General features: G+C 45.8%; 44 non-coding genes across 44 annotated transcripts; all 44 read right to left on the bottom strand.

Moving 5' to 3' along the window:
• Nucleotides 1-176: 176 nt before the first annotated feature.
• LOC134115474 (5S ribosomal RNA) lies at nucleotides 177-295 on the bottom strand. Its single transcript, XR_009947837.1, has one exon. It is a non-coding gene; the product is annotated as a 5S ribosomal RNA (ribosomal RNA).
• Nucleotides 296-634: 339 nt separating this feature from the next.
• On the bottom strand, nucleotides 635-753 carry LOC134115232 (5S ribosomal RNA). The gene has a single exon (XR_009947594.1). It is a non-coding gene; the product is annotated as a 5S ribosomal RNA (ribosomal RNA).
• Nucleotides 754-1,097: 344 nt separating this feature from the next.
• LOC134115463 (5S ribosomal RNA) lies at nucleotides 1,098-1,216 on the bottom strand. The gene has a single exon (XR_009947826.1). It is a non-coding gene; the product is annotated as a 5S ribosomal RNA (ribosomal RNA).
• Nucleotides 1,217-1,555: 339 nt separating this feature from the next.
• Nucleotides 1,556-1,674, bottom strand: LOC134115231 (5S ribosomal RNA). The gene has a single exon (XR_009947593.1). It is a non-coding gene; the product is annotated as a 5S ribosomal RNA (ribosomal RNA).
• A 344-nt stretch (nucleotides 1,675-2,018) lies between these two features.
• LOC134115229 (5S ribosomal RNA) lies at nucleotides 2,019-2,137 on the bottom strand. The gene has a single exon (XR_009947591.1). It is a non-coding gene; the product is annotated as a 5S ribosomal RNA (ribosomal RNA).
• Nucleotides 2,138-2,481: 344 nt separating this feature from the next.
• On the bottom strand, nucleotides 2,482-2,600 carry LOC134116091 (5S ribosomal RNA). Its single transcript, XR_009948441.1, has one exon. It is a non-coding gene; the product is annotated as a 5S ribosomal RNA (ribosomal RNA).
• A 339-nt stretch (nucleotides 2,601-2,939) lies between these two features.
• On the bottom strand, nucleotides 2,940-3,058 carry LOC134115228 (5S ribosomal RNA). The gene has a single exon (XR_009947590.1). It is a non-coding gene; the product is annotated as a 5S ribosomal RNA (ribosomal RNA).
• A 344-nt stretch (nucleotides 3,059-3,402) lies between these two features.
• LOC134115452 (5S ribosomal RNA) lies at nucleotides 3,403-3,521 on the bottom strand. Its single transcript, XR_009947814.1, has one exon. It is a non-coding gene; the product is annotated as a 5S ribosomal RNA (ribosomal RNA).
• Nucleotides 3,522-3,860: 339 nt separating this feature from the next.
• On the bottom strand, nucleotides 3,861-3,979 carry LOC134115227 (5S ribosomal RNA). The gene has a single exon (XR_009947589.1). It is a non-coding gene; the product is annotated as a 5S ribosomal RNA (ribosomal RNA).
• A 344-nt stretch (nucleotides 3,980-4,323) lies between these two features.
• On the bottom strand, nucleotides 4,324-4,442 carry LOC134116102 (5S ribosomal RNA). Its single transcript, XR_009948452.1, has one exon. It is a non-coding gene; the product is annotated as a 5S ribosomal RNA (ribosomal RNA).
• A 339-nt stretch (nucleotides 4,443-4,781) lies between these two features.
• LOC134115716 (5S ribosomal RNA) lies at nucleotides 4,782-4,900 on the bottom strand. Its single transcript, XR_009948079.1, has one exon. It is a non-coding gene; the product is annotated as a 5S ribosomal RNA (ribosomal RNA).
• A 344-nt stretch (nucleotides 4,901-5,244) lies between these two features.
• On the bottom strand, nucleotides 5,245-5,363 carry LOC134115441 (5S ribosomal RNA). Its single transcript, XR_009947803.1, has one exon. It is a non-coding gene; the product is annotated as a 5S ribosomal RNA (ribosomal RNA).
• Nucleotides 5,364-5,702: 339 nt separating this feature from the next.
• On the bottom strand, nucleotides 5,703-5,821 carry LOC134115226 (5S ribosomal RNA). The gene has a single exon (XR_009947588.1). It is a non-coding gene; the product is annotated as a 5S ribosomal RNA (ribosomal RNA).
• A 344-nt stretch (nucleotides 5,822-6,165) lies between these two features.
• LOC134115430 (5S ribosomal RNA) lies at nucleotides 6,166-6,284 on the bottom strand. The gene has a single exon (XR_009947792.1). It is a non-coding gene; the product is annotated as a 5S ribosomal RNA (ribosomal RNA).
• A 339-nt stretch (nucleotides 6,285-6,623) lies between these two features.
• LOC134115573 (5S ribosomal RNA) lies at nucleotides 6,624-6,742 on the bottom strand. The gene has a single exon (XR_009947935.1). It is a non-coding gene; the product is annotated as a 5S ribosomal RNA (ribosomal RNA).
• Nucleotides 6,743-7,086: 344 nt separating this feature from the next.
• On the bottom strand, nucleotides 7,087-7,205 carry LOC134115419 (5S ribosomal RNA). The gene has a single exon (XR_009947781.1). It is a non-coding gene; the product is annotated as a 5S ribosomal RNA (ribosomal RNA).
• A 339-nt stretch (nucleotides 7,206-7,544) lies between these two features.
• On the bottom strand, nucleotides 7,545-7,663 carry LOC134115572 (5S ribosomal RNA). Its single transcript, XR_009947934.1, has one exon. It is a non-coding gene; the product is annotated as a 5S ribosomal RNA (ribosomal RNA).
• A 344-nt stretch (nucleotides 7,664-8,007) lies between these two features.
• Nucleotides 8,008-8,126, bottom strand: LOC134115408 (5S ribosomal RNA). The gene has a single exon (XR_009947770.1). It is a non-coding gene; the product is annotated as a 5S ribosomal RNA (ribosomal RNA).
• A 339-nt stretch (nucleotides 8,127-8,465) lies between these two features.
• LOC134115225 (5S ribosomal RNA) lies at nucleotides 8,466-8,584 on the bottom strand. The gene has a single exon (XR_009947587.1). It is a non-coding gene; the product is annotated as a 5S ribosomal RNA (ribosomal RNA).
• Nucleotides 8,585-8,928: 344 nt separating this feature from the next.
• LOC134115397 (5S ribosomal RNA) lies at nucleotides 8,929-9,047 on the bottom strand. Its single transcript, XR_009947759.1, has one exon. It is a non-coding gene; the product is annotated as a 5S ribosomal RNA (ribosomal RNA).
• A 339-nt stretch (nucleotides 9,048-9,386) lies between these two features.
• On the bottom strand, nucleotides 9,387-9,505 carry LOC134115386 (5S ribosomal RNA). Its single transcript, XR_009947748.1, has one exon. It is a non-coding gene; the product is annotated as a 5S ribosomal RNA (ribosomal RNA).
• Nucleotides 9,506-9,844: 339 nt separating this feature from the next.
• Nucleotides 9,845-9,963, bottom strand: LOC134115531 (5S ribosomal RNA). Its single transcript, XR_009947894.1, has one exon. It is a non-coding gene; the product is annotated as a 5S ribosomal RNA (ribosomal RNA).
• Nucleotides 9,964-10,307: 344 nt separating this feature from the next.
• On the bottom strand, nucleotides 10,308-10,426 carry LOC134115375 (5S ribosomal RNA). Its single transcript, XR_009947737.1, has one exon. It is a non-coding gene; the product is annotated as a 5S ribosomal RNA (ribosomal RNA).
• Nucleotides 10,427-10,765: 339 nt separating this feature from the next.
• On the bottom strand, nucleotides 10,766-10,884 carry LOC134115224 (5S ribosomal RNA). Its single transcript, XR_009947586.1, has one exon. It is a non-coding gene; the product is annotated as a 5S ribosomal RNA (ribosomal RNA).
• Nucleotides 10,885-11,228: 344 nt separating this feature from the next.
• Nucleotides 11,229-11,347, bottom strand: LOC134116101 (5S ribosomal RNA). The gene has a single exon (XR_009948451.1). It is a non-coding gene; the product is annotated as a 5S ribosomal RNA (ribosomal RNA).
• Nucleotides 11,348-11,686: 339 nt separating this feature from the next.
• Nucleotides 11,687-11,805, bottom strand: LOC134115715 (5S ribosomal RNA). The gene has a single exon (XR_009948078.1). It is a non-coding gene; the product is annotated as a 5S ribosomal RNA (ribosomal RNA).
• A 344-nt stretch (nucleotides 11,806-12,149) lies between these two features.
• Nucleotides 12,150-12,268, bottom strand: LOC134115363 (5S ribosomal RNA). Its single transcript, XR_009947725.1, has one exon. It is a non-coding gene; the product is annotated as a 5S ribosomal RNA (ribosomal RNA).
• Nucleotides 12,269-12,607: 339 nt separating this feature from the next.
• LOC134115223 (5S ribosomal RNA) lies at nucleotides 12,608-12,726 on the bottom strand. Its single transcript, XR_009947585.1, has one exon. It is a non-coding gene; the product is annotated as a 5S ribosomal RNA (ribosomal RNA).
• Nucleotides 12,727-13,070: 344 nt separating this feature from the next.
• Nucleotides 13,071-13,189, bottom strand: LOC134115352 (5S ribosomal RNA). Its single transcript, XR_009947714.1, has one exon. It is a non-coding gene; the product is annotated as a 5S ribosomal RNA (ribosomal RNA).
• Nucleotides 13,190-13,528: 339 nt separating this feature from the next.
• Nucleotides 13,529-13,647, bottom strand: LOC134115571 (5S ribosomal RNA). The gene has a single exon (XR_009947933.1). It is a non-coding gene; the product is annotated as a 5S ribosomal RNA (ribosomal RNA).
• Nucleotides 13,648-13,991: 344 nt separating this feature from the next.
• On the bottom strand, nucleotides 13,992-14,110 carry LOC134115527 (5S ribosomal RNA). The gene has a single exon (XR_009947890.1). It is a non-coding gene; the product is annotated as a 5S ribosomal RNA (ribosomal RNA).
• A 339-nt stretch (nucleotides 14,111-14,449) lies between these two features.
• Nucleotides 14,450-14,568, bottom strand: LOC134115570 (5S ribosomal RNA). Its single transcript, XR_009947932.1, has one exon. It is a non-coding gene; the product is annotated as a 5S ribosomal RNA (ribosomal RNA).
• Nucleotides 14,569-14,912: 344 nt separating this feature from the next.
• On the bottom strand, nucleotides 14,913-15,031 carry LOC134115341 (5S ribosomal RNA). Its single transcript, XR_009947703.1, has one exon. It is a non-coding gene; the product is annotated as a 5S ribosomal RNA (ribosomal RNA).
• A 339-nt stretch (nucleotides 15,032-15,370) lies between these two features.
• Nucleotides 15,371-15,489, bottom strand: LOC134115222 (5S ribosomal RNA). Its single transcript, XR_009947584.1, has one exon. It is a non-coding gene; the product is annotated as a 5S ribosomal RNA (ribosomal RNA).
• A 344-nt stretch (nucleotides 15,490-15,833) lies between these two features.
• On the bottom strand, nucleotides 15,834-15,952 carry LOC134115330 (5S ribosomal RNA). Its single transcript, XR_009947692.1, has one exon. It is a non-coding gene; the product is annotated as a 5S ribosomal RNA (ribosomal RNA).
• Nucleotides 15,953-16,291: 339 nt separating this feature from the next.
• On the bottom strand, nucleotides 16,292-16,410 carry LOC134115319 (5S ribosomal RNA). The gene has a single exon (XR_009947681.1). It is a non-coding gene; the product is annotated as a 5S ribosomal RNA (ribosomal RNA).
• A 339-nt stretch (nucleotides 16,411-16,749) lies between these two features.
• Nucleotides 16,750-16,868, bottom strand: LOC134115529 (5S ribosomal RNA). Its single transcript, XR_009947892.1, has one exon. It is a non-coding gene; the product is annotated as a 5S ribosomal RNA (ribosomal RNA).
• A 344-nt stretch (nucleotides 16,869-17,212) lies between these two features.
• LOC134115308 (5S ribosomal RNA) lies at nucleotides 17,213-17,331 on the bottom strand. Its single transcript, XR_009947670.1, has one exon. It is a non-coding gene; the product is annotated as a 5S ribosomal RNA (ribosomal RNA).
• Nucleotides 17,332-17,670: 339 nt separating this feature from the next.
• On the bottom strand, nucleotides 17,671-17,789 carry LOC134115714 (5S ribosomal RNA). Its single transcript, XR_009948077.1, has one exon. It is a non-coding gene; the product is annotated as a 5S ribosomal RNA (ribosomal RNA).
• Nucleotides 17,790-18,133: 344 nt separating this feature from the next.
• LOC134115297 (5S ribosomal RNA) lies at nucleotides 18,134-18,252 on the bottom strand. The gene has a single exon (XR_009947659.1). It is a non-coding gene; the product is annotated as a 5S ribosomal RNA (ribosomal RNA).
• A 339-nt stretch (nucleotides 18,253-18,591) lies between these two features.
• Nucleotides 18,592-18,710, bottom strand: LOC134115221 (5S ribosomal RNA). The gene has a single exon (XR_009947583.1). It is a non-coding gene; the product is annotated as a 5S ribosomal RNA (ribosomal RNA).
• Nucleotides 18,711-19,054: 344 nt separating this feature from the next.
• On the bottom strand, nucleotides 19,055-19,173 carry LOC134115286 (5S ribosomal RNA). The gene has a single exon (XR_009947648.1). It is a non-coding gene; the product is annotated as a 5S ribosomal RNA (ribosomal RNA).
• Nucleotides 19,174-19,512: 339 nt separating this feature from the next.
• LOC134115220 (5S ribosomal RNA) lies at nucleotides 19,513-19,631 on the bottom strand. The gene has a single exon (XR_009947582.1). It is a non-coding gene; the product is annotated as a 5S ribosomal RNA (ribosomal RNA).
• A 344-nt stretch (nucleotides 19,632-19,975) lies between these two features.
• LOC134115526 (5S ribosomal RNA) lies at nucleotides 19,976-20,094 on the bottom strand. The gene has a single exon (XR_009947889.1). It is a non-coding gene; the product is annotated as a 5S ribosomal RNA (ribosomal RNA).
• Nucleotides 20,095-20,279: the final 185 nt, after the last annotated feature.

Here is a 20,279-nt window from a genome sequence, read left to right as displayed (position 1 = left end):
TTCAACGGCTAAATTACAAACAACAGTATGCCAATCGTAAATGTTGACCAACACTAATTTAGCAATCATGAAACGGAATCATTTTGGATAATATTGTCTAATTTCCTTTCATATCCAACGTTAAAACAGGTGTACAATCTGCGGCGCTCGGCGGCTTTCGGAGAGAGAAGTGAAAAAGCTTACGGCACCTGGGATTCCCAGGCGGTCTTCCATCCAGGTACTAACCAGGCCCTGCTCTGCTTAGCTTCCGAGATCAGACGAGATCGGGCGGAACCAGAGAGGTATGGCCGTAAGCTGCTTTTTATCTTTTTCCTAATCCTTTATAATGCGTCAATGAATTATGACACGCCAGCCGTTGGCATCTTTGTGTGGGTTAAATAAGGGTATGCAAAGAAGGCTGTGACATCCCATGCCGAAAATTGGATGGACTAGAGAAGACCCGCCCAGGGGTCCCAGCCAATCGGTGAATGGCCATTGCAGTCCCCGCCACCTCAAATGGCCTGACGATGGTACGGACGTAAGCCACCTTTCATCTTCTTCCTATTGCATCTCTTCTACCATGTGAAATTTTTTTTACAATTGTGTAGGTGTACAATTTACGGCGCTGGGCGGCTTTCGGAGAGAGAAGTGAAAAAGCTTACGGCACCTGGGATTCCCAGGCGGTCTTCCATCCAGGTACTAACCAGGCCCTGCTCTGCTTAGCTTCCGAGATCAGACGAGATCGGGCGGAACCAGAGAGGTATGGACGTAAGCTGCTTTTCATCTTTTTCCTAATCCTTTAAAACGTGTCAAAGATAATCAGAAGTTTCTTTTTCTAAAATTGAAGCAGTTCTTAGCATTGGCAAGAGAGGTTCCTAAAGCCTGAAGGTAACTTTACTTTTCTTCACTGGCAATTCTAACATGTTGGGTTAGCACCTGTATTTCAACGGCTAAATTACAAACAACAGTATGCCAATCGTAAATGTTGACCAACACTAATTTAGCAATCATGAAACGGAATGATTTTGGATAATATTGTCTAATTTCCTTTCATATCCAACGTTAAAACAGGTGTACAATCTGCGGCGCTCGGCGGCTTTCGGAGAGAGAAGTGAAAAAGCTTACGGCACCTGGGATTCCCAGGCGGTCTTCCATCCAGGTACTAACCAGGCCCTGCTCTGCTTAGCTTCCGAGATCAGACGAGATCGGGCGGAACCAGAGAGGTATGGCCGTAAGCTGCTTTTTATCTTTTTCCTAATCCTTTATAATGCGTCAATGAATTATGACACGCCTGCCGTTGGCATCTTTGTGTGGGTTAAATAAGGGTATGCAAAGAAGGCTGTGACATCCCATGCCGAAAATTGGATGGACTAGAGAAGACCCGCCCAGGAGTCCCAGCCAATCGGTGAATGGCCATTGCAGTCCCCGCCACCTCAAATGGCCTGACGATGGTATGGACGTAAGCCACCTTTCATCTTCTTCCTATTGCATCTCTTCTACAATGTGAATTTTTTTTTACAATTGTGTAGGTGTACAATCTACGGCGCTGGGCGGCTTTCAGAGAGAGAAGTGAAAAAGCTTACGGCACCTGGGATTCCCAGGCGGTCTTCCATCCAGGTACTAACCAGGCCCTGCTCTGCTTAGCTTCCGAGATCAGACGAGATCGGGCGGAACCAGAGAGGTATGGACGTAAGCTGCTTTTCATCTTTTTCCTAATCCTTTAAAACGTGTCAAAGATAATCAGAAGTTTCTTTTTCTAAAATTGAAGCAGTTCTTAGCATTGGCAAGAGAGGTTCCTAAAGCCTGAAGGTAACTTTACTTTTCTTCACTGGCAATTCTAACATGTTGGGTTAGCACCTGTATTTCAACGGCTAAATTACAAACAACAGTATGCCAATCGTAAATGTTGACCAACACTAATTTAGCAATCATGAAACGGAATGATTTTGGATAATATTGTCTAATTTCCTTTCATATCCAACGTTAAAACAGGTGTACAATCTGCGGCGCTCGGCGGCTTTCGGAGAGAGAAGTGAAAAAGCTTACGGCACCTGGGATTCCCAGGCGGTCTTCCATCCAGGTACTAACCAGGCCCTGCTCTGCTTAGCTTCCGAGATCAGACGAGATCGGGCGGAACCAGAGAGGTATGGACGTAAGCTGCTTTTCATCTTTTTCCTAATCCTTTAAAACGTGTCAAAGATAATCAGAAGTTTCTTTTTCTAAAATTGAAGCAGTTGTTAGCATTGGCAAGAGAGGTTCCTAAAGCCTGAAGGTAACTTTACTTTTCTTCACTGGCAATTCTAACATGTTGGGTTAGCACCTGTATTTCAACGGCTAAATTACAAACAACAGTATGCCAATCGTAAATGTTGACCAACACTAATTTAGCAATCATGAAACGGAATGATTTTGGATAATATTGTCTAATTTCCTTTCATATCCAACGTTAAAACAGGTGTACAATCTGCGGCGCTCGGCGGCTTTCGGAGAGAGAAGTGAAAAAGCCTACGGCACCTGGGATTCCCAGGCGGTCTTCCATCCAGGTACTAACCAGGCCCTGCTCTGCTTAGCTTCCGAGATCAGACGAGATCGGGCGGAACCAGAGAGGTATGGCCGTAAGCTGCTTTTTATCTTTTTCCTAATCCTTTATAATGCGTCAATGAATTATGACACGCCAGCCGTTGGCATCTTTGTGTGGGTTAAATAAGGGTATGCAAAGAAGGCTGTGACATCCCATGCCGAAAATTGGATGGACTAGAGAAGACCCGCCCAGGGGTCCCAGCCAATCGGTGAATGGCCATTGCAGTCCCCGCCACCTCAAATGGCCTGACGATGGTACGGACGTAAGCCACCTTTCATCTTCTTCCTATTGCATCTCTTCTACCATGTGAAATTTTTTTTACAATTGTGTAGGTGTACAATTTACGGCGCTGGGCGGCTTTCGGAGAGAGAAGTGAAAAAGCTTACGGCACCTGGGATTCCCAGGCGGTCTTCCATCCAGGTACTAACCAGGCCCTGCTCTGCTTAGCTTCCGAGATCAGACGAGATCGGGCGGAACCAGAGAGGTATGGACGTAAGCTGCTTTTCATCTTTTTCCTAATCCTTTAAAACGTGTCAAAGATAATCAGAAGTTTCTTTTTCTAAAATTGAAGCAGTTCTTAGCATTGGCAAGAGAGGTTCCTAAAGCCTGAAGGTAACTTTACTTTTCTTCACTGGCAATTCTAACATGTTGGGTTAGCACCTGTATTTCAACGGCTAAATTACAAACAACAGTATGCCAATCGTAAATGTTGACCAACACTAATTTAGCAATCATGAAACGGAATCATTTCGGATAATATTGTCTAATTTCCTTTCATATCCAACGTTAAAACAGGTGTACAATCTGCGGCGCTCGGCGGCTTTCGGAGAGAGAAGTGAAAAAGCTTACGGCACCTGGGATTCCCAGGCGGTCTTCCATCCAGGTACTAACCAGGCCCTGCTCTGCTTAGCTTCCGAGATCAGACGAGATCGGGCGGAACCAGAGAGGTATGGCCGTAAGCTGCTTTTTATCTTTTTCCTAATCCTTTATAATGCGTCAATGAATTATGACACGCCAGCCGTTGGCATCTTTGTGTGGGTTAAATAAGGGTATGCAAAGAAGGCTGTGACATCCCATGCCGAAAATTGGATGGACTAGAGAAGACCCGCCCAGGGGTCCCAGCCAATCGGTGAATGGCCATTGCAGTCCCCGCCACCTCAAATGGCCTGACGATGGTACGGACGTAAGCCACCTTTCATCTTCTTCCTATTGCATCTCTTCTACCATGTGAAATTTTTTTTACAATTGTGTAGGTGTACAATTTACGGCGCTGGGCGGCTTTCGGAGAGAGAAGTGAAAAAGCTTACGGCACCTGGGATTCCCAGGCGGTCTTCCATCCAGGTACTAACCAGGCCCTGCTCTGCTTAGCTTCCGAGATCAGACGAGATCGGGCGGAACCAGAGAGGTATGGACGTAAGCTGCTTTTCATCTTTTTCCTAATCCTTTAAAACGTGTCAAAGATAATCAGAAGTTTCTTTTTCTAAAATTGAAGCAGTTCTTAGCATTGGCAAGAGAGGTTCCTAAAGCCTGAAGGTAACTTTACTTTTCTTCACTGGCAATTCTAACATGTTGGGTTAGCACCTGTATTTCAACGGCTAAATTACAAACAACAGTATGCCAATCGTAAATGTTGACCAACACTAATTTAGCAATCATGAAACGGAATCATTTCGGATAATATTGTCTAATTTCCTTTCATATCCAACGTTAAAACAGGTGTACAATCTGCGGCGCTCGGCGGCTTTCGGAGAGAGAAGTGAAAAAGCTTACGGCACCTGGGATTCCCAGGCGGTCTTCCATCCAGGTACTAACCAGGCCCTGCTCTGCTTAGCTTCCGAGATCAGACGAGATCGGGCGGAACCAGAGAGGTATGGCCGTAAGATGCTTTTTATCTTTTTCCTAATCCTTTATAATGCGTCAATGAATTATGACACGCCTGCCGTTGGCATCTTTGTGTGGGTTAAATAAGGGTATGCAAAGAAGGCTGTGACATCCCATGCCGAAAATTGGATGGACTAGAGAAGACCCGCCCAGGGGTCCCAGCCAATCGGTGAATGGCCATTGCAGTCCCCGCCACCTCAAATGGCCTGACGATGGTACGGACGTAAGCCACCTTTCATCTTCTTCCTATTGCATCTCTTCTACCATGTGAAATTTTTTTTACAATTGTGTAGGTGTACAATTTACGGCGCTGGGCGGCTTTCGGAGAGAGAAGTGAAAAAGCTTACGGCACCTGGGATTCCCAGGCGGTCTTCCATCCAGGTACTAACCAGGACCTGCTCTGCTTAGCTTCCGAGATCAGACGAGATCGGGCGGAACCAGAGAGGTATGGACGTAAGCTGCTTTTCATCTTTTTCCTAATCCTTTAAAACGTGTCAAAGATAATCAGAAGTTTCTTTTTCTAAAATTGAAGCAGTTCTTAGCATTGGCAAGAGAGGTTCCTAAAGCCTGAAGGTAACTTTACTTTTCTTCACTGGCAATTCTAACATGTTGGGTTAGCACCTGTATTTCAACGGCTAAATTACAAACAACAGTATGCCAATCGTAAATGTTGACCAACACTAATTTAGCAATCATGAAACGGAATCATTTTGGATAATATTGTCTAATTTCCTTTCATATCCAACGTTAAAACAGGTGTACAATCTGCGGCGCTCGGCGGCTTTCGGAGAGAGAAGTGAAAAAGCTTACGGCACCTGGGATTCCCAGGCGGTCTTCCATCCAGGTACTAACCAGGCCCTGCTCTGCTTAGCTTCCGAGATCAGACGAGATCGGGCGGAACCAGAGAGGTATGGCCGTAAGCTGCTTTTTATCTTTTTCCTAATCCTTTATAATGCGTCAATGAATTATGACACGCCAGCCGTTGGCATCTTTGTGTGGGTTAAATAAGGGTATGCAAAGAAGGCTGTGACATCCCATGCCGAAAATTGGATGGACTAGAGAAGACCCGCCCAGGAGTCCCAGCCAATCGGTGAATGGCCATTGCAGTCCCCGCCACCTCAAATGGCCTGACGATGGTATGGACGTAAGCCACCTTTCATCTTCTTCCTATTGCATCTCTTCTACAATGTGAATTTTTTTTTACAATTGTGTAGGTGTACAATCTACGGCGCTGGGCGGCTTTCAGAGAGAGAAGTGAAAAAGCTTACGGCACCTGGGATTCCCAGGCGGTCTTCCATCCAGGTACTAACCAGGCCCTGCTCTGCTTAGCTTCCGAGATCAGACGAGATCGGGCGGAACCAGAGAGGTATGGACGTAAGCTGCTTTTCATCTTTTTCCTAATCCTTTAAAACGTGTCAAAGATAATCAGAAGTTTCTTTTTCTAAAATTGAAGCAGTTGTTAGCATTGGCAAGAGAGGTTCCTAAAGCCTGAAGGTAACTTTACTTTTCTTCACTGGCAATTCTAACATGTTGGGTTAGCACCTGTATTTCAACGGCTAAATTACAAACAACAGTATGCCAATCGTAAATGTTGACCAACACTAATTTAGCAATCATGAAACGGAATCATTTTGGATAATATTGTCTAATTTCCTTTCATATCCAACGTTAAAACAGGTGTACAATCTGCGGCGCTCGGCGGCTTTCGGAGAGAGAAGTGAAAAAGCTTACGGCACCTGGGATTCCCAGGCGGTCTTCCATCCAGGTACTAACCAGGCCCTGCTCTGCTTAGCTTCCGAGATCAGACGAGATCGGGCGGAACCAGAGAGGTATGGCCGTAAGCTGCTTTTTATCTTTTTCCTAATCCTTTATAATGCGTCAATGAATTATGACACGCCAGCCGTTGGCATCTTTGTGTGGGTTAAATAAGGGTATGCAAAGAAGGCTGTGACATCCCATGCCGAAAATTGGATGGACTAGAGAAGACCCGCCCAGGAGTCCCAGCCAATCGGTGAATGGCCATTGCAGTCCCCGCCACCTCAAATGGCCTGACGATGGTACGGACGTAAGCCACCTTTCATCTTCTTCCTATTGCATCTCTTCTACAATGTGAAATTTTTTTTACAATTGTGTAGGTGTACAATCTACGGCGCTGGGCGGCTTTCAGAGAGAGAAGTGAAAAAGCTTACGGCACCTGGGATTCCCAGGCGGTCTTCCATCCAGGTACTAACCAGGCCCTGCTCTGCTTAGCTTCCGAGAACAGACGAGATCGGGCGGAACCAGAGAGGTATGGACGTAAGCTGCTTTTCATCTTTTTCCTAATCCTTTAAAACGTGTCAAAGATAATCAGAAGTTTCTTTTTCTAAAATTGAAGCAGTTCTTAGCATTGGCAAGAGAGGTTCCTAAAGCCTGAAGGTAACTTTACTTTTCTTCACTGGCAATTCTAACATGTTGGGTTAGCACCTGTATTTCAACGGCTAAATTACAAACAACAGTATGCCAATCGTAAATGTTGACCAACACTAATTTAGCAATCATGAAACGGAATCATTTTGGATAATATTGTCTAATTTCCTTTCATATCCAACGTTAAAACAGGTGTACAATCTGCGGCGCTCGGCGGCTTTCGGAGAGAGAAGTGAAAAAGCTTACGGCACCTGGGATTCCCAGGCGGTCTTCCATCCAGGTACTAACCAGGCCCTGCTCTGCTTAGCTTCCGAGATCAGACGAGATCGGGCGGAACCAGAGAGGTATGGCCGTAAGCTGCTTTTTATCTTTTTCCTAATCCTTTATAATGCGTCAATGAATTATGACACGCCAGCCGTTGGCATCTTTGTGTGGGTTAAATAAGGGTATGCAAAGAAGGCTGTGACATCCCATGCCGAAAATTGGATGGACTAGAGAAGACCCGCCCAGGGGTCCCAGCCAATCGGTGAATGGCCATTGCAGTCCCCGCCACCTCAAATGGCCTGACGATGGTACGGACGTAAGCCACCTTTCATCTTCTTCCTATTGCATCTCTTCTACCATGTGAAATTTTTTTTACAATTGTGTAGGTGTACAATTTACGGCGCTGGGCGGCTTTCGGAGAGAGAAGTGAAAAAGCTTACGGCACCTGGGATTCCCAGGCGGTCTTCCATCCAGGTACTAACCAGGCCCTGCTCTGCTTAGCTTCCGAGAACAGACGAGATCGGGCGGAACCAGAGAGGTATGGACGTAAGCTGCTTTTCATCTTTTTCCTAATCCTTTAAAACGTGTCAAAGATAATCAGAAGTTTCTTTTTCTAAAATTGAAGCAGTTCTTAGCATTGGCAAGAGAGGTTCCTAAAGCCTGAAGGTAACTTTACTTTTCTTCACTGGCAATTCTAACATGTTGGGTTAGCACCTGTATTTCAACGGCTAAATTACAAACAACAGTATGCCAATCGTAAATGTTGACCAACACTAATTTAGCAATCATGAAACGGAATCATTTTGGATAATATTGTCTAATTTCCTTTCATATCCAACGTTAAAACAGGTGTACAATCTGCGGCGCTCGGCGGCTTTCGGAGAGAGAAGTGAAAAAGCTTACGGCACCTGGGATTCCCAGGCGGTCTTCCATCCAGGTACTAACCAGGCCCTGCTCTGCTTAGCTTCCGAGATCAGACGAGATCGGGCGGAACCAGAGAGGTATGGCCGTAAGCTGCTTTTTATCTTTTTCCTAATCCTTTATAATGCGTCAATGAATTATGACACGCCAGCCGTTGGCATCTTTGTGTGGGTTAAATAAGGGTATGCAAAGAAGGCTGTGACATCCCATGCCGAAAATTGGATGGACTAGAGAAGACCCGCCCAGGAGTCCCAGCCAATCGGTGAATGGCCATTGCAGTCCCCGCCACCTCAAATGGCCTGACGATGGTATGGACGTAAGCCACCTTTCATCTTCTTCCTATTGCATCTCTTCTACAATGTGAAATTTTTTTTACAATTGTGTAGGTGTACAATCTACGGCGCTGGGCGGCTTTCAGAGAGAGAAGTGAAAAAGCTTACGGCACCTGGGATTCCCAGGCGGTCTTCCATCCAGGTACTAACCAGGCCCTGCTCTGCTTAGCTTCCGAGATCAGACGAGATCGGGCGGAACCAGAGAGGTATGGACGTAAGCTGCTTTTCATCTTTTTCCTAATCCTTTAAAACGTGTCAAAGATAATCAGAAGTTTCTTTTTCTAAAATTGAAGCAGTTCTTAGCATTGGCAAGAGAGGTTCCTAAAGCCTGAAGGTAACTTTACTTTTCTTCACTGGCAATTCTAACATGTTGGGTTAGCACCTGTATTTCAACGGCTAAATTACAAACAACAGTATGCCAATCGTAAATGTTGACCAACACTAATTTAGCAATCATGAAACGGAATCATTTCGGATAATATTGTCTAATTTCCTTTCATATCCAACGTTAAAACAGGTGTACAATCTGCGGCGCTCGGCGGCTTTCGGAGAGAGAAGTGAAAAAGCTTACGGCACCTGGGATTCCCAGGCGGTCTTCCATCCAGGTACTAACCAGGCCCTGCTCTGCTTAGCTTCCGAGATCAGACGAGATCGGGCGGAACCAGAGAGGTATGGCCGTAAGCTGCTTTTTATCTTTTTCCTAATCCTTTATAATGCGTCAATGAATTATGACACGCCAGCCGTTGGCATCTTTGTGTGGGTTAAATAAGGGTATGCAAAGAAGGCTGTGACATCCCATGCCGAAAATTGGATGGACTAGAGAAGACCCGCCCAGGAGTCCCAGCCAATCGGTGAATGGCCATTGCAGTCCCCGCCACCTCAAATGGCCTGACGATGGTACGGACGTAAGCCACCTTTCATCTTCTTCCTATTGCATCTCTTCTACAATGTGAAATTTTTTTTACAATTGTGTAGGTGTACAATCTACGGCGCTGGGCGGCTTTCAGAGAGAGAAGTGAAAAAGCTTACGGCACCTGGGATTCCCAGGCGGTCTTCCATCCAGGTACTAACCAGGCCCTGCTCTGCTTAGCTTCCGAGATCAGACGAGATCGGGCGGAACCAGAGAGGTATGGCCGTAAGCTGCTTTTTATCTTTTTCCTAATCCTTTATAATGCGTCAATGAATTATGACACGCCAGCCGTTGGCATCTTTGTGTGGGTTAAATAAGGGTATGCAAAGAAGGCTGTGACATCCCATGCCGAAAATTGGATGGACTAGAGAAGACCCGCCCAGGAGTCCCAGCCAATCGGTGAATGGCCATTGCAGTCCCCGCCACCTCAAATGGCCTGACGATGGTACGGACGTAAGCCACCTTTCATCTTCTTCCTATTGCATCTCTTCTACAATGTGAAATTTTTTTTACAATTGTGTAGGTGTACAATCTACGGCGCTGGGCGGCTTTCAGAGAGAGAAGTGAAAAAGCTTACGTCACCTGGGATTCCCAGGCGGTCTTCCATCCAGGTACTAACCAGGCCCTGCTCTGCTTAGCTTCCGAGAACAGACGAGATCGGGCGGAACCAGAGAGGTATGGACGTAAGCTGCTTTTCATCTTTTTCCTAATCCTTTAAAACGTGTCAAAGATAATCAGAAGTTTCTTTTTCTAAAATTGAAGCAGTTCTTAGCATTGGCAAGAGAGGTTCCTAAAGCCTGAAGGTAACTTTACTTTTCTTCACTGGCAATTCTAACATGTTGGGTTAGCACCTGTATTTCAACGGCTAAATTACAAACAACAGTATGCCAATCGTAAATGTTGACCAACACTAATTTAGCAATCATGAAACGGAATCATTTTGGATAATATTGTCTAATTTCCTTTCATATCCAACGTTAAAACAGGTGTACAATCTGCGGCGCTCGGCGGCTTTCGGAGAGAGAAGTGAAAAAGCTTACGGCACCTGGGATTCCCAGGCGGTCTTCCATCCAGGTACTAACCAGGCCCTGCTCTGCTTAGCTTCCGAGATCAGACGAGATCGGGCGGAACCAGAGAGGTATGGCCGTAAGCTGCTTTTTATCTTTTTCCTAATCCTTTATAATGCGTCAATGAATTATGACACGCCAGCCGTTGGCATCTTTGTGTGGGTTAAATAAGGGTATGCAAAGAAGGCTGTGACATCCCATGCCGAAAATTGGATGGACTAGAGAAGACCCGCCCAGGGGTCCCAGCCAATCGGTGAATGGCCATTGCAGTCCCCGCCACCTCAAATGGCCTGACGATGGTACGGACGTAAGCCACCTTTCATCTTCTTCCTATTGCATCTCTTCTACCATGTGAAATTTTTTTTACAATTGTGTAGGTGTACAATTTACGGCGCTGGGCGGCTTTCGGAGAGAGAAGTGAAAAAGCTTACGGCACCTGGGATTCCCAGGCGGTCTTCCATCCAGGTACTAACCAGGCCCTGCTCTGCTTAGCTTCCGAGATCAGACGAGATCGGGCGGAACCAGAGAGGTATGGACGTAAGCTGCTTTTCATCTTTTTCCTAATCCTTTAAAACGTGTCAAAGATAATCAGAAGTTTCTTTTTCTAAAATTGAAGCAGTTCTTAGCATTGGCAAGAGAGGTTCCTAAAGCCTGAAGGTAACTTTACTTTTCTTCACTGGCAATTCTAACATGTTGGGTTAGCACCTGTATTTCAACGGCTAAATTACAAACAACAGTATGCCAATCGTAAATGTTGACCAACACTAATTTAGCAATCATGAAACGGAATCATTTCGGATAATATTGTCTAATTTCCTTTCATATCCAACGTTAAAACAGGTGTACAATCTGCGGCGCTCGGCGGCTTTCGGAGAGAGAAGTGAAAAAGCTTACGGCACCTGGGATTCCCAGGCGGTCTTCCATCCAGGTACTAACCAGGCCCTGCTCTGCTTAGCTTCCGAGATCAGACGAGATCGGGCGGAACCAGAGAGGTATGGCCGTAAGATGCTTTTTATCTTTTTCCTAATCCTTTATAATGCGTCAATGAATTATGACACGCCTGCCGTTGGCATCTTTGTGTGGGTTAAATAAGGGTATGCAAAGAAGGCTGTGACATCCCATGCCGAAAATTGGATGGACTAGAGAAGACCCGCCCAGGGGTCCCAGCCAATCGGTGAATGGCCATTGCAGTCCCCGCCACCTCAAATGGCCTGACGATGGTACGGACGTAAGCCACCTTTCATCTTCTTCCTATTGCATCTCTTCTACCATGTGAAATTTTTTTTACAATTGTGTAGGTGTACAATTTACGGCGCTGGGCGGCTTTCGGAGAGAGAAGTGAAAAAGCTTACGGCACCTGGGATTCCCAGGCGGTCTTCCATCCAGGTACTAACCAGGACCTGCTCTGCTTAGCTTCCGAGATCAGACGAGATCGGGCGGAACCAGAGAGGTATGGACGTAAGCTGCTTTTCATCTTTTTCCTAATCCTTTAAAACGTGTCAAAGATAATCAGAAGTTTCTTTTTCTAAAATTGAAGCAGTTCTTAGCATTGGCAAGAGAGGTTCCTAAAGCCTGAAGGTAACTTTACTTTTCTTCACTGGCAATTCTAACATGTTGGGTTAGCACCTGTATTTCAACGGCTAAATTACAAACAACAGTATGCCAATCGTAAATGTTGACCAACACTAATTTAGCAATCATGAAACGGAATCATTTTGGATAATATTGTCTAATTTCCTTTCATATCCAACGTTAAAACAGGTGTACAATCTGCGGCGCTCGGCGGCTTTCGGAGAGAGAAGTGAAAAAGCTTACGGCACCTGGGATTCCCAGGCGGTCTTCCATCCAGGTACTAACCAGGCCCTGCTCTGCTTAGCTTCCGAGATCAGACGAGATCGGGCGGAACCAGAGAGGTATGGCCGTAAGCTGCTTTTTATCTTTTTCCTAATCCTTTATAATGCGTCAATGAATTATGACACGCCAGCCGTTGGCATCTTTGTGTGGGTTAAATAAGGGTATGCAAAGAAGGCTGTGACATCCCATGCCGAAAATTGGATGGACTAGAGAAGACCCGCCCAGGAGTCCCAGCCAATCGGTGAATGGCCATTGCAGTCCCCGCCACCTCAAATGGCCTGACGATGGTATGGACGTAAGCCACCTTTCATCTTCTTCCTATTGCATCTCTTCTACAATGTGAATTTTTTTTTACAATTGTGTAGGTGTACAATCTACGGCGCTGGGCGGCTTTCAGAGAGAGAAGTGAAAAAGCTTACGGCACCTGGGATTCCCAGGCGGTCTTCCATCCAGGTACTAACCAGGCCCTGCTCTGCTTAGCTTCCGAGATCAGACGAGATCGGGCGGAACCAGAGAGGTATGGACGTAAGCTGCTTTTCATCTTTTTCCTAATCCTTTAAAACGTGTCAAAGATAATCAGAAGTTTCTTTTTCTAAAATTGAAGCAGTTGTTAGCATTGGCAAGAGAGGTTCCTAAAGCCTGAAGGTAACTTTACTTTTCTTCACTGGCAATTCTAACATGTTGGGTTAGCACCTGTATTTCAACGGCTAAATTACAAACAACAGTATGCCAATCGTAAATGTTGACCAACACTAATTTAGCAATCATGAAACGGAATCATTTTGGATAATATTGTCTAATTTCCTTTCATATCCAACGTTAAAACAGGTGTACAATCTGCGGCGCTCGGCGGCTTTCGGAGAGAGAAGTGAAAAAGCTTACGGCACCTGGGATTCCCAGGCGGTCTTCCATCCAGGTACTAACCAGGCCCTGCTCTGCTTAGCTTCCGAGATCAGACGAGATCGGGCGGAACCAGAGAGGTATGGCCGTAAGCTGCTTTTTATCTTTTTCCTAATCCTTTATAATGCGTCAATGAATTATGACACGCCAGCCGTTGGCATCTTTGTGTGGGTTAAATAAGGGTATGCAAAGAAGGCTGTGACATCCCATGCCGAAAATTGGATGGACTAGAGAAGACCCGCCCAGGAGTCCCAGCCAATCGGTGAATGGCCATTGCAGTCCCCGCCACCTCAAATGGCCTGACGATGGTACGGACGTAAGCCACCTTTCATCTTCTTCCTATTGCATCTCTTCTACAATGTGAAATTTTTTTTACAATTGTGTAGGTGTACAATCTACGGCGCTGGGCGGCTTTCAGAGAGAGAAGTGAAAAAGCTTACGGCACCTGGGATTCCCAGGCGGTCTTCCATCCAGGTACTAACCAGGCCCTGCTCTGCTTAGCTTCCGAGAACAGACGAGATCGGGCGGAACCAGAGAGGTATGGACGTAAGCTGCTTTTCATCTTTTTCCTAATCCTTTAAAACGTGTCAAAGATAATCAGAAGTTTCTTTTTCTAAAATTGAAGCAGTTCTTAGCATTGGCAAGAGAGGTTCCTAAAGCCTGAAGGTAACTTTACTTTTCTTCACTGGCAATTCTAACATGTTGGGTTAGCACCTGTATTTCAACGGCTAAATTACAAACAACAGTATGCCAATCGTAAATGTTGACCAACACTAATTTAGCAATCATGAAACGGAATCATTTTGGATAATATTGTCTAATTTCCTTTCATATCCAACGTTAAAACAGGTGTACAATCTGCGGCGCTCGGCGGCTTTCGGAGAGAGAAGTGAAAAAGCTTACGCCACCTGGGATTCCCAGGCGGTCTTCCATCCAGGTACTAACCAGGCCCTGCTCTGCTTAGCTTCCGAGATCAGACGAGATCGGGCGGAACCAGAGAGGTATGGCCGTAAGCTGCTTTTTATCTTTTTCCTAATCCTTTATAATGCGTCAATGAATTATGACACGCCAGCCGTTGGCATCTTTGTGTGGGTTAAATAAGGGTATGCAAAGAAGGCTGTGACATCCCATGCCGAAAATTGGATGGACTAGAGAAGACCCGCCCAGGGGTCCCAGCCAATCGGTGAATGGCCATTGCAGTCCCCGCCACCTCAAATGGCCTGACGATGGTACGGACGTAAGCCACCTTTCATCTTCTTCCTATTGCATCTCTTCTACCATGTGAAATTTTTTTTACAATTGTGTAGGTGTACAATTTACGGCGCTGGGCGGCTTTCGGAGAGAGAAGTGAAAAAGCTTACGGCACCTGGGATTCCCAGGCGGTCTTCCATCCAGGTACTAACCAGGCCCTGCTCTGCTTAGCTTCCGAGAACAGACGAGATCGGGCGGAACCAGAGAGGTATGGACGTAAGCTGCTTTTCATCTTTTTCCTAATCCTTTAAAACGTGTCAAAGATAATCAGAAGTTTCTTTTTCTAAAATTGAAGCAGTTCTTAGCATTGGCAAGAGAGGTTCCTAAAGCCTGAAGGTAACTTTACTTTTCTTCACTGGCAATTCTAACATGTTGGGTTAGCACCTGTATTTCAACGGCTAAATTACAAACAACAGTATGCCAATCGTAAATGTTGACCAACACTAATTTAGCAATCATGAAACGGAATCATTTTGGATAATATTGTCTAATTTCCTTTCATATCCAACGTTAAAACAGGTGTACAATCTGCGGCGCTCGGCGGCTTTCGGAGAGAGAAGTGAAAAAGCTTACGGCACCTGGGATTCCCAGGCGGTCTTCCATCCAGGTACTAACCAGGCCCTGCTCTGCTTAGCTTCCGAGATCAGACGAGATCGGGCGGAACCAGAGAGGTATGGCCGTAAGCTGCTTTTTATCTTTTTCCTAATCCTTTATAATGCGTCAATGAATTATGACACGCCAGCCGTTGGCATCTTTGTGTGGGTTAAATAAGGGTATGCAAAGAAGGCTGTGACATCCCATGCCGAAAATTGGATGGACTAGAGAAGACCCGCCCAGGAGTCCCAGCCAATCGGTGAATGGCCATTGCAGTCCCCGCCACCTCAAATGGCCTGACGATGGTATGGACGTAAGCCACCTTTCATCTTCTTCCTATTGCATCTCTTCTACAATGTGAATTTTTTTTTACAATTGTGTAGGTGTACAATCTACGGCGCTGGGCGGCTTTCAGAGAGAGAAGTGAAAAAGCTTACGGCACCTGGGATTCCCAGGCGGTCTTCCATCCAGGTACTAACCAGGCCCTGCTCTGCTTAGCTTCCGAGATCAGACGAGATCGGGCGGAACCAGAGAGGTATGGACGTAAGCTGCTTTTCATCTTTTTCCTAATCCTTTAAAACGTGTCAAAGATAATCAGAAGTTTCTTTTTCTAAAATTGAAGCAGTTCTTAGCATTGGCAAGAGAGGTTCCTAAAGCCTGAAGGTAACTTTACTTTTCTTCACTGGCAATTCTAACATGTTGGGTTAGCACCTGTATTTCAACGGCTAAATTACAAACAACAGTATGCCAATCGTAAATGTTGACCAACACTAATTTAGCAATCATGAAACGGAATCATTTCGGATAATATTGTCTAATTTCCTTTCATATCCAACGTTAAAACAGGTGTACAATCTGCGGCGCTCGGCGGCTTTCGGAGAGAGAAGTGAAAAAGCTTACGGCACCTGGGATTCCCAGGCGGTCTTCCATCCAGGTACTAACCAGGCCCTGCTCTGCTTAGCTTCCGAGATCAGACGAGATCGGGCGGAACCAGAGAGGTATGGCCGTAAGCTGCTTTTTATCTTTTTCCTAATCCTTTATAATGCGTCAATGAATTATGACACGCCAGCCGTTGGCATCTTTGTGTGGGTTAAATAAGGGTATGCAAAGAAGGCTGTGACATCCCATGCCGAAAATTGGATGGACTAGAGAAGACCCGCCCAGGAGTCCCAGCCAATCGGTGAATGGCCATTGCAGTCCCCGCCACCTCAAATGGCCTGACGATGGTACGGACGTAAGCCACCTTTCATCTTCTTCCTATTGCATCTCTTCTACAATGTGAAATTTTTTTTACAATTGTGTAGGTGTACAATCTACGGCGCTGGGCGGCTTTCAGAGAGAGAAGTGAAAAAGCTTACGGCACCTGGGATTCCCAGGCGGTCTTCCATCCAGGTACTAACCAGGCCCTGCTCTGCTTAGCTTCCGAGATCAGACGAGATCGGGCGGAACCAGAGAGGTATGGCCGTAAGCTGCTTTTTATCTTTTTCCTAATCCTTTATAATGCGTCAATGAATTATGACACGCCAGCCGTTGGCATCTTTGTGTGGGTTAAATAAGGGTATGCAAAGAAGGCTGTGACATCCCATGCCGAAAATTGGATGGACTAGAGAAGACCCGCCCAGGAGTCCCAGCCAATCGGTGAATGGCCATTGCAGTCCCCGCCACCTCAAATGGCCTGACGATGGTACGGACGTAAGCCACCTTTCATCTTCTTCCTATTGCATCTCTTCTACAATGTGAAATTTTTTTTACAATTGTGTAGGTGTACAATCTACGGCGCTGGGCGGCTTTCAGAGAGAGAAGTGAAAAAGCTTACGTCACCTGGGATTCCCAGGCGGTCTTCCATCCAGGTACTAACCAGGCCCTGCTCTGCTTAGCTTCCGAGAACAGACGAGATCGGGCGGAACCAGAGAGGTATGGACGTAAGCTGCTTTTCATCTTTTTCCTAATCCTTTAAAACGTGTCAAAGATAATCAGAAGTTTCTTTTTCTAAAATTGAAGCAGTTCTTAGCATTGGCAAGAGAGGTTCCTAAAGCCTGAAGGTAACTTTACTTTTCTTCACTGGCAATTCTAACATGTTGGGTTAGCACCTGTATTTCAACGGCTAAATTACAAACAACAGTATGCCAATCGTAAATGTTGACCAACACTAATTTAGCAATCATGAAACGGAATCATTTTGGATAATATTGTCTAATTTCCTTTCATATCCAACGTTAAAACAGGTGTACAATCTGCGGCGCTCGGCGGCTTTCGGAGAGAGAAGTGAAAAAGCTTACGGCACCTGGGATTCCCAGGCGGTCTTCCATCCAGGTACTAACCAGGCCCTGCTCTGCTTAGCTTCCGAGATCAGACGAGATCGGGCGGAACCAGAGAGGTATGGCCGTAAGCTGCTTTTTATCTTTTTCCTAATCCTTTATAATGCGTCAATGAATTATGACACGCCAGCCGTTGGCATCTTTGTGTGGGTTAAATAAGGGTATGCAAAGAAGGCTGTGACATCCCATGCCGAAAATTGGATGGACTAGAGAAGACCCGCCCAGGGGTCCCAGCCAATCGGTGAATGGCCATTGCAGTCCCCGCCACCTCAAATGGCCTGACGATGGTACGGACGTAAGCCACCTTTCATCTTCTTCCTATTGCATCTCTTCTACCATGTGAAATTTTTTTTACAATTGTGTAGGTGTACAATTTACGGCGCTGGGCGGCTTTCGGAGAGAGAAGTGAAAAAGCTTACGGCACCTGGGATTCCCAGGCGGTCTTCCATCCAGGTACTAACCAGGACCTGCTCTGCTTAGCTTCCGAGATCAGACGAGATCGGGCGGAACCAGAGAGGTATGGACGTAAGCTGCTTTTCATCTTTTTCCTAATCCTTTAAAACGTGTCAAAGATAATCAGAAGTTTCTTTTTCTAAAATTGAAGCAGTTCTTAGCATTGGCAAGAGAGGTTCCTAAAGCCTGAAGGTAACTTTACTTTTCTTCACTGGCAATTCTAACATGTTGGGTTAGCACCTGTATTTCAACGGCTAAATTACAAACAACAGTATGCCAATCGTAAATGTTGACCAACACTAATTTAGCAATCATGAAACGGAATCATTTTGGATAATATTGTCTAATTTCCTTTCATATCCAACGTTAAAACAGGTGTACAATCTGCGGCGCTCGGCGGCTTTCGGAGAGAGAAGTGAAAAAGCTTACGGCACCTGGGATTCCCAGGCGGTCTTCCATCCAGGTACTAACCAGGCCCTGCTCTGCTTAGCTTCCGAGATCAGACGAGATCGGGCGGAACCAGAGAGGTATGGCCGTAAGCTGCTTTTTATCTTTTTCCTAATCCTTTATAATGCGTCAATGAATTATGACACGCCAGCCGTTGGCATCTTTGTGTGGGTTAAATAAGGGTATGCAAAGAAGGCTGTGACATCCCATGCCGAAAATTGGATGGACTAGAGAAGACCCGCCCAGGAGTCCCAGCCAATCGGTGAATGGCCATTGCAGTCCCCGCCACCTCAAATGGCCTGACGATGGTATGGACGTAAGCCACCTTTCATCTTCTTCCTATTGCATCTCTTCTACAATGTGAATTTTTTTTTACAATTGTGTAGGTGTACAATCTACGGCGCTGGGCGGCTTTCAGAGAGAGAAGTGAAAAAGCTTACGGCACCTGGGATTCCCAGGCGGTCTTCCATCCAGGTACTAACCAGGCCCTGCTCTGCTTAGCTTCCGAGATCAGACGAGATCGGGCGGAACCAGAGAGGTATGGACGTAAGCTGCTTTTCATCTTTTTCCTAATCCTTTAAAACGTGTCAAAGATAATCAGAAGTTTCTTTTTCTAAAATTGAAGCAGTTGTTAGCATTGGCAAGAGAGGTTCCTAAAGCCTGAAGGTAACTTTACTTTTCTTCACTGGCAATTCTAACATGTTGGGTTAGCACCTGTATTTCAACGGCTAAATTACAAACAACAGTATGCCAATCGTAAATGTTGACCAACACTAATTTAGCAATCATGAAACGGAATCATTTTGGATAATATTGTCTAATTTCCTTTCATATCCAACGTTAAAACAGGTGTACAATCTGCGGCGCTCGGCGGCTTTCGGAGAGAGAAGTGAAAAAGCTTACGGCACCTGGGATTCCCAGGCGGTCTTCCATCCAGGTACTAACCAGGCCCTGCTCTGCTTAGCTTCCGAGATCAGACGAGATCGGGCGGAACCAGAGAGGTATGGCCGTAAGCTGCTTTTTATCTTTTTCCTAATCCTTTATAATGCGTCAATGAATTATGACACGCCAGCCGTTGGCATCTTTGTGTGGGTTAAATAAGGGTATGCAAAGAAGGCTGTGACATCCCATGCCGAAAATTGGATGGACTAGAGAAGACCCGCCCAGGAGTCCCAGCCAATCGGTGAATGGCCATTGCAGTCCCCGCCACCTCAAATGGCCTGACGATGGTATGGACGTAAGCCACCTTTCATCTTCTTCCTATTGCATCTCTTCTACAATGTGAATTTTTTTTTACAATTGTGTAGGTGTACAATCTACGGCGCTGGGCGGCTTTCAGAGAGAGAAGTGAAAAAGCTTACGGCACCTGGGATTCCCAGGCGGTCTTCCATCCAGGTACTAACCAGGCCCTGCTCTGCTTAGCTTCCGAGATCAGACGAGATCGGGCGGAACCAGAGAGGTATGGACGTAAGCTGCTTTTCATCTTTTTCCTAATCCTTTAAAACGTGTCAAAGATAATCAGAAGTTTCTTTTTCTAAAATTGAAGCAGTTCTTAGCATTGGCAAGAGAGGTTCCTAAAGCCTGAAGGTAACTTTACTTTTCTTCACTGGCAATTCTAACATGTTGGGTTAGCACCTGTATTTCAACGGCTAAATTACAAACAACAGTATGCCAATCGTAAATGTTGACCAACACTAATTTAGCAATCATGAAACGGAATCATTTTGGATAATATTGTCTAATTTCCTTTCATATCCAACGTTAAAACAGGTGTACAATCTGCGGCGCTCGGCGGCTTTCGGAGAGAGAAGTGAAAAAGCTTACGCCACCTGGGATTCCCAGGCGGTCTTCCATCCAGGTACTAACCAGGCCCTGCTCTGCTTAGCTTCCGAGATCAGACGAGATCGGGCGGAACCAGAGAGGTATGGCCGTAAGCTGCTTTTTATCTTTTTCCTAATCCTTTATAATGCGTCAATGAATTATGACACGCCAGCCGTTGGCATCTTTGTGTGGGTTAAATAAGGGTATGCAAAGAAGGCTGTGACATCCCATGCCGAAAATTGGATGGACTAGAGAAGACCCGCCCAGGGGTCCCAGCCAATCGGTGAATGGCCATTGCAG

Source organism: Pungitius pungitius, unplaced genomic scaffold (genome assembly GCF_949316345.1).
Source record: "Pungitius pungitius unplaced genomic scaffold, fPunPun2.1 scaffold_36, whole genome shotgun sequence".
Classification (NCBI taxonomy): domain Eukaryota; kingdom Metazoa; phylum Chordata; class Actinopteri; order Perciformes; family Gasterosteidae; genus Pungitius; species Pungitius pungitius.
This window is presented reverse-complemented; position numbering and strand designations above follow the sequence as displayed.